The sequence below is a fragment of the Sapajus apella genome, unplaced genomic scaffold (genome assembly GCF_009761245.1).
Source record: "Sapajus apella isolate SASKATOON/1434 unplaced genomic scaffold, GSC_monkey_1.0 scaffold169, whole genome shotgun sequence".
Lineage (NCBI taxonomy): Eukaryota > Metazoa > Chordata > Mammalia > Primates > Cebidae > Sapajus > Sapajus apella.
The window spans coordinates 940,912-948,722 of NW_022437109.1; the positions used below are offsets into that span (position 1 = coordinate 940,912).

Sequence of the window (7,811 nt, forward strand, 5' to 3'; positions counted from 1 at the left end):
CCCGTGGCAAAAAAAAAAAAAAGGGAGACTGGAGAGAGTAAAAAAAATTATGTTTCACAAACTATGGCACACCTGTTATTAGATTCTAGTCTCATCAGTTTTTTTTTTTTTTTTTTTCCTGCAATTTAGACTAACCCTGCTTATTCTTGTGAACCAACCAGTGATCACTGGCCGTTGCTCAAAAGAAACAAAAGGATGGGTAATGTAAAAATCTGGATCAATATTCTAATTCTGGGTACATATTGGAATCAGCTAGTAACCCTAAATCAGCTTGGTTCCAACAATCGCCCAGTTCATGGAAAACCATCTTATTTAGTTTACTTGGAATAGTTTTGATAGTTTGCTTTACTGTTGTAGAGTATACTGCTGTTGTACTCTTTGTGTAGGAATACAGGATAACCTTACCGAATGTTTTCTTAAACTGAACACTTTTTAATCTTCCAGATATCACCTTTTGTCAGTCATGAATAGCTCTCACCAGACCGATACTTTCCGACTGGGCACCTCTCTACCCTGAATACAAGAGAACCTAAAAGTCAGGCAGGAATATCATCACCCCTATTCAGCCTGAAAAAGTTACAGAAGATGGTTCATTATCCCTTTACAACCCTTAGGATTAACGGTTCTCATATAAAAGGGAGGGGAGACATGTCAGAGGTGTTTGAACCAGAGCAACTCCACCATGAACAGGAGCTGGATGAAATAAGGCTGAGACCTACCGGGCTACATTCCAATTAAGTTAAGGCATTCTTTTTTTGTTTTTTTGAGACAAGGTCTGACTCTGTCGCCCATACTAGAGTACAGTAGCACAATCTCAGCTCACCACAACCTCCGCCTCTCAGGCTCAAGCAATTCTTCTGCCTTAGCCTCCCAAGTAGCTGGGATTATGCTCGTGCCACTACTGTCTGGCTAATTTTTGTATTTTTAGTAGAGACACAGTTTCACCACGTTGGCCAGGCTGGTCTCGAACTCCTGATCTCAAGTGATACACCCACCTCAGCCTCCCAAAGTGCTGGAATTATAGGTGTGAGCCACCGCATCCAGCCAGTTAAAGCATTCTTAGTCACAGGATGAGATAGGACGTCAGCACAAGATAAAGGTCATAAAGATCTTGCTAATGAAACAGGCCACAGTAAAGAAAGATGTCTAAAACCCACCAAAAGCAAGATGGTGACAAGAGTGACCTCCTGATTGTCCTTTGTGCTACACTCCCACCAGTGCCATGCTATGGAGTTTACAAATGTTATGGCAATGTCCAGAAGTTACCCTATATGGTCTAAAAAGAGGACAAACGAATAATCCACCCCTTATTTAGCATATAATCAAGAAATAATCATAAAATGGACAACCAGGGCCAGGTGTGGTGGCTCAGACTATAGTCCCAGCACTTTGGGAGGCCAAGGTGGGCGGATCACCTGGGATCGGGAGTTTTGAGACCAGCCTGGCCAACAAGGAGAAACCCCGTCTCTACTAAAAATACAAAAAATTAGCCGGGCGTGGTGGCATATACCTGTAATCCCAGCTACTCGGGAGGCTGAGAGGGGAATCACTTGAACCCGGGAGGCAGAGGCTGCAGTGAGCCAAGATGGTGCCATTGCACTCCATCCTGGGCAACGAGAGCAAAACTCCGTCTCAAAAAAAAAAAAGAGGCCGGGCGCGGTGGCTCACACCTGTAATCCCAGCACTTTGGGAGGCCGAGGTGGGTGGATCACGAGGTCAAGAGATCAAGACCATCCTGGTCAACATGGTGAAACCCCGTCTCTACTAAAAATACAAAAAATTAGCTGGGCATGGTGGCGCGTGCCTGTAATCCCAGCTACTCAGGAGGCTGAGGCAGGAGAATTGCCTGAACCCAGGAGGCGGAGGTTGCGATGAGCCGAGATCGCGCCATTGCACTCCAGCCTGGTTAACAAGAGCGAAACTCTGTCTCAAAAAAAAAAAGGGGGGGGGCAACCAGCAGTCCCAAGTGAGTAGCCATTCTTTATTCCTTTACTTTCCCATTTTTTTTTTTTTTTTTTTGGATGTGGAGTCTCACTCTGTCCACAGGCTGGAGTTCAGTGGCGCAGTCTCAGCTCGCTGCAATCTCTGCCTCCTGGGTTCAAGTGATTCTCCTGCCTCATCCTCCCAAGTAGCTGCGACTACAGGCATGTGCCACCACACACACACACAGAATATTTTGAGGGGAAGAGTCAATGCTGGTGCTGGCAGATGGTCAGTACTTGTCTGGTGGGCCATCTACCAGACAACAGATGAAGCCTGATAAACTAGAAAACAGTCTAGGCACTCCTGACTCCTTGATTACAAATAGCTAACAATATTCTTCCTTACTGGCTATATCACCACTTTCCCTACACATAAACTGAGGAAACAAAATTTGTCTCACTTGCCTTCTAGGATTTTGGAGATGAATAAAATAAATTCCAGTGCTTTGGGAGGCCAAAGCAGGAGGATTGCTTGAAGCCAGGAATTCAAGCCCAGCCTGGGCAACACAGAGCGACTCTGTCTCTACAAAAATAAAAAAATTAGCAGGGTATAGTGGCCCACACCTGTAGTCCTACTTATTCAGGAGCCTAAGGCAGGAGGATCACTTGAGCCCAGGAGTTCGAGGCTGCAATAAGCTATGGTCACTGCACTCCAGCCTGGGTGACTGAGTAAGACCCTGTCTCTAAAAACAAAAATTAAAACAAACAAACAAACAAACAAAAGATTGAAAAGAGCCTAAGTATATGTCAATAGGGGATTGGATAAAGTGATTTTTTTTTTTTTTCGAGATGGAGTTTCACTCATGTTGCCCAAGCTAGAGTGCAATGGCTCGATCTGGGCTCACTGCAACCTCCACCTACCAGGTTCAAGCGATTCTCCTGCCTTAGCCTCCGGAGTAGCTGGGATTACAGGCATGTGCCTTCACGCCTGGCTAAATTTTTGTATTTTTAGTAGAAACAGGGTTTCACCATGTTAGCCAGGCTGGTCTCAAACTCGTGACCTCATGTGATTCACCCACCTCAGGCTCCCAGAATGCTGGGATTACAGGCATGAGCCACCATGGCGGGCCTGTTTGTTTGTTTTTTAAAGAGACAGGGCCTCACTCTGTGGTCCAGGCTGGAATGCAGTGGTGCAATCACAGCTCACTGCAGCCTCGACCTCTTGGGCTCAAGCAAGCCTTCCCCTTCAGCTTTCTGAGTAGCTGGGTCCACTGGTGGACACTACAGCAACCGATTAAAACATTTTTTTTTTTTTTGTCTGTAGAGACAGGGGGTCTCCCTATTTTGCCCAGGCTGATTTAGAACTCCTGGGCTCAAGCTGAGGATCCTGCTGCCTCAGCTTTCCAATATGTTGGGATTACAGTCGTGAGCCATGGTGCCCGGACAAAACCTTTCAATGTGTGTTTTAATAATTCATGAAGTGCTTGCGCTCTTGATATTGATAACAAAGTACTCTATTATCCAAGAGAAATTACTTTTGTTTTCTTTTTTTTTTTTTTTTTTTTTTTTTTTTTTTTTTTGAGACGGAGTTTCACGAATGTTACCCAGGCTGGAGTGCAATGGCGCGATCTCGGCTCACCGCAACCTCCGCCTCCTGGGTTCAGGCAATTCTCCTGCCTCAGCTTCCTGAGTAGCTGGGATTACAGGCACGCACCACCATGCCCAGCTAATTTTTTGTATTTTTAATAGAGACGGGGTTTCACCATGTTGACCAGGATGGTCTCGATCTCTTGACCTCGTGATCCGCCCGCCTCGGCCTCCCAAAGTGCTGGGATTACAGGCTTGAGCCACCGCGCCCGGCCTACTTTTGTTTTCTTAAGAATTTGGATGGAGCAGTTTAATCCTTATTGTCATCAAAGCACGTGTGAAAACAGACGCCTAAGAACATCTCTCCTGGAATGAGTGGACCAAGTGATTAGATGAAAATATGGTCCCGGGTGGCCAAAACTGTGTTACATTGTTGATAGCATGCCATAGACTGTCTTTGTCCTTAGACACTGAGGTGGGGGGACCCCCTAGAGAGAAACCCCTTTTGGGAAAAGGGAGAGGAATGGGATGACCTCTGGCTCACAGAAGTATAGGAGACAGCCAACAGAAAGAATTGCAATGGAAGAATCCATGGTTCTTTTTGTATTGCTCAAGTCCTCATTGGGCAGCCAGCTGCACAAACAACGCTGAAAGAAGCAGAGTTGAGGCCGGGAGCAGTGCCTATAATCCCAGCACTTCGGAAGGTCAAGGCAGGTGGATCACCTAAGGTCAGGAGTTCGAGACCAGCTTGGCCAACATGGTGAAACCCGTCTCTACTAAAAAAATACAAAAATTGTCCGGGCGCCGTGGCTCACACCTGTAATCCCAGCTCTTTGGGAGGCTGAGGTGGGCGGATCATGAGGTCAGGAGATCGAGACCATACTGGCTTACACGGCGAAACCCTGTCTCTACTAAAAATAAAAAATAAAATCAGCCGGGTACGCGCCTGTAACCCCAACTACTCGGGAGGCTGAGGCAGAAGAATCGCTTGAACCCGGGAGGCGGAGGTTGCAGTAAGCCAAGTTCGCGCCAATGCACTCCAGCCTGGGTGACAGAGCGAGACTCAGTCTTTTTTTTTTTTTTGAGACTGAGTTTCGCTCGTTGCCCAGGCTGGAGTGCAATGGCGCGATCTCGGCTCACCGCAACCTCCGCCTCCTGGGTTCAGGCAATTCTCCTGCCTCAGCCTCCTGAGTAGCTGGGATTACAGGCACGCGCCACCACGCCCAGCTGATTTTTTGTATTTTTAGTAGAGACGGGGTTTCACTATGTTGACCAGGATGGTCTCGATCTCTCGACCTCGTGATCCACCCGCCTCGGCCTCCCAAAGTGCTGGGATTACAGGCGTGAGCCACCGCACCCGGCGAGACTCAAGTCTTGAAAAAAAAAAAAAAAAGAAAAAAAACAGCAGAGGCGGGGTCCTTACTGTTCTCATTCAGATTACCAAGTTCACTAACAATCTTTCAGGTTATTATTAGGATCAGAGAATGAGAGTCGCCGTTTCCCCCTCTATCATAAACCCTCCAATTCCTCACACTAATGTCTGTCTGAAAGACCGAAACCAATTTCGGGCAGGAAGCCAGTCTCAGTCTCGGGGACAGGCCTCAGCCCCGGCTCCGCGCCGCCCCCTAGTGGTCACCTCCGCGGCCAGGGCTTCCCTAGGTCCAGCTCCCCAGCCCCAGGTCTTACACCCACCCCCTTCTTCACCTCCTTCCAGTCCCCTCCCCTTCCTCCCGACAACATCCCCTTCCTCTCCGTCCCCATCCCCCAGCTGCCCCTGCTTCGGCGACGGGGCGCCGCTCGGTCAGCACCCAGAAGTCGGAGGTTGACTGGGAAGCAGTGCGACTTCTCACGGCACTTTCCTTTCCAGCCCTGACACCCCCCGGAGTCCACACGTCTCTTCTTCCCCCTCACCTCCTTGTCCGGGACGCTGCCGGCCGCACTTCCACGGAGCCCGCCAGTTTAGTCCCGTATCCTTCTCTAGTTAAGGCTCCCTGTCAAGGACGGTTACTTTTTGCTCTTTTCATGTATTCATGTTTTGGGGGCCTTTAACCCCCCCTCGTGGAGAAACGGAGGCGACAAAATGGCGGACCCGGAAGAGAAGACGCCGCGACTAAGAGTTCTGGCGGAGGAATCTGTGAAGGGAAAATGATCAGAAAACCCGTACTCCCATTCGGACAGAAAGATGATGCATCCCCGAGGCTCATCGCCTGTCTGTCGAGGGACTTCTGTGGTGGAAAAGAGCGTCCCCGAGGCATCCTCGGCAGGACTATTTAACGGGGCGGAGGATTGCTGGTTACGTGTCTTGCGCGTCTGAATAGTTCCAGCAGGGGACGGAGCCCGGCGTTGGTGTTTGCTCCTAAAAGTTGACGAACCGCAGAGGGAGACTCAGATTGTGCATCAGTCCTGCAGTTTGCGTCTTACCTCTTGGCTGCTTCTGCGGGGCTCCGGGGCGGCCAGGCTTAGGTTGACATGACAGCCTCGCTTCCTTATCCTAATCTCGGGTGCAGCTGTTTGGGACGTTCCTGGCTTTGCTCGTGAATTCGGTTCTGTGCCTGATGGACACATTTTTCCAGTTACTGCCCGAATGTAAGGCCCCCAGAGCCAAGCTGTCAGTGCGAACAGTGAAACAAATAACTGGGTCATTTCTTTCTTTTTTTTTTTTTTTTTTGAGACGGAGTCTCGTTTCGTCGCCTAGGCTGGAGTGCAGTGGCTCAATCTCGGCTCGCTGCAATCTCCACCTCCCGTGTCCAGCCTCAGCCTCCCCAGCAGCTGGGATTGCAGGCGTCCGCCACCACTACGCTGGGCTATTTTTTGGATTTTTGGTAGAGACGGGGTTTCACTATGTTGGCCAGGCTGGTCTCGAACCCCTGACCTCAAGTCATCTGCCCGCCTCGGCCTCCCAAAGTGCTGGGATTACCGGCGTGAGCCACCGCACCCACCGAGTCATTCCTTTTTGGAGGGCTGCAAGAGGATGGGGCAGGAGTTTGCAAATCCATTTAGTCATTTTATTAACCAAACAGTTGATACCTGTTTCCACCCACCAATTGCCATGACCGAAGGACTCTGAAGGAGCCCTTCAAAACTCAGTGAATAGAAAAGGACGCACTACTTATCCTTCCTGGCCCCGTACTTCATTAGACTGGGACCATCTTTAGATGTGGGCTTTTCATGGTCTTGAGGGGAGGATTTGTATTTTTTTTTCTTTTTTTTGAGATGAAGTCTTGCTCTGTCGCCATGCTGGAATGCAGTGGCATGATCTTGGTTCATTGCAACCTCTACCTCTTGGGTTCAAGCAATTCTCCTACCTCAGCCTCCCAAGTAGCTGGGACTACAGGTGCCTGCCACCACACCCGGCTAATTTTTGTATTTTTATTAGAGACGGGGTTTCACTATGTTGGCCAGGATGATCTCTATTTCTTGACCTCGTGATCCTCCCTCTTAAGGGCCTCCCAAAGTGCTGGGATTACAGGTGTGAGCCACCGCACCCGGCCAGATTTATATTTTTATCTCCCTCTTGGGGACTTCTCTAGATAATGTCATTCTTATTTACGGTACTCTGCCCAATGCTATCCTATCCATATTGGTATTCACAGTTTCTCTTGAGAGTTGGAGTCTGGTCTGATTCCCGTTTACATTCAGTTTGGCTCAGTGCCTTTCATAGAGTACACACACAAAACCTAACAGTTAAGCAGATAACGTGAATTAGTTTATCTTCTTAGGCACCTAGGAGAATTATTACCTGAAATATGTTGGTAGTCAGTGGTCAGGCAGAAGAGTGGTTGTAGTTGTCTCCGTAACTACTTTTCTGATTTTAAGTTGATTTTGCCCTTTCGTTATTTATCTGTTCAATTTGAAGTTCACCATTTAATGTCTAAATGCTATTCAAATTATTCTTCCTATAAGTTGAATATTATTATAGAAAGATAAAATGAGGCCAGGTGTGGTGGCTCATGCCTTTAATCCTAGCACTTTGGGAGGCCAAGGCGGGCAGATCACCTGAGGTCAGGAGTTCCAGACCAGCCTGGCTAACATGGCAAAACCCTGTGTCTATGAGAAATACAAAAATTAGCCAGGCATGGTGGCGGGCAGCTGTAATCCCAGCTACTTGGGATGCTGAGGTGGGAGGATCCCTTGACCCTGGCGGGTGGAGGTTGCAGTGAGCCATGATCACACCACTGCATTCCAGCCTAGGTGACACAGCAGAACCCTGTCTCAAAATAAATAAAATGTATAAGCTGAATGTGAAACCAAGGCTAATTTCTCAGATTTCTACGGCTTCCCTTGTGAAGAGAGAAAAAAACT

General features: G+C 48.3%; 1 protein-coding gene across 6 annotated transcripts in view; it reads right to left on the reverse strand.

The window, feature by feature from the left end:
- The window catches only part of GABPB2 (GA binding protein transcription factor subunit beta 2), a 47,701-nt gene extending 41,504 nt beyond the window's left edge, over window positions 1–6,197 (reverse strand). For 2 of the 6 annotated variants that reach the window (XM_032267409.1, XM_032267406.1), the window contains exon 1: window positions 5,421–6,192. The gene's annotated coding sequence lies outside the window, so the exon portion shown is untranslated. Of the gene's footprint in view, window positions 1–5,420 lie in introns of all 6 variants that reach the window. The other 4 variants (XM_032267410.1, XM_032267405.1, XM_032267407.1 and 1 more) reach the window with 3 other exon arrangements.
- Window positions 6,198–7,811: the final 1,614 nt, after the last annotated feature.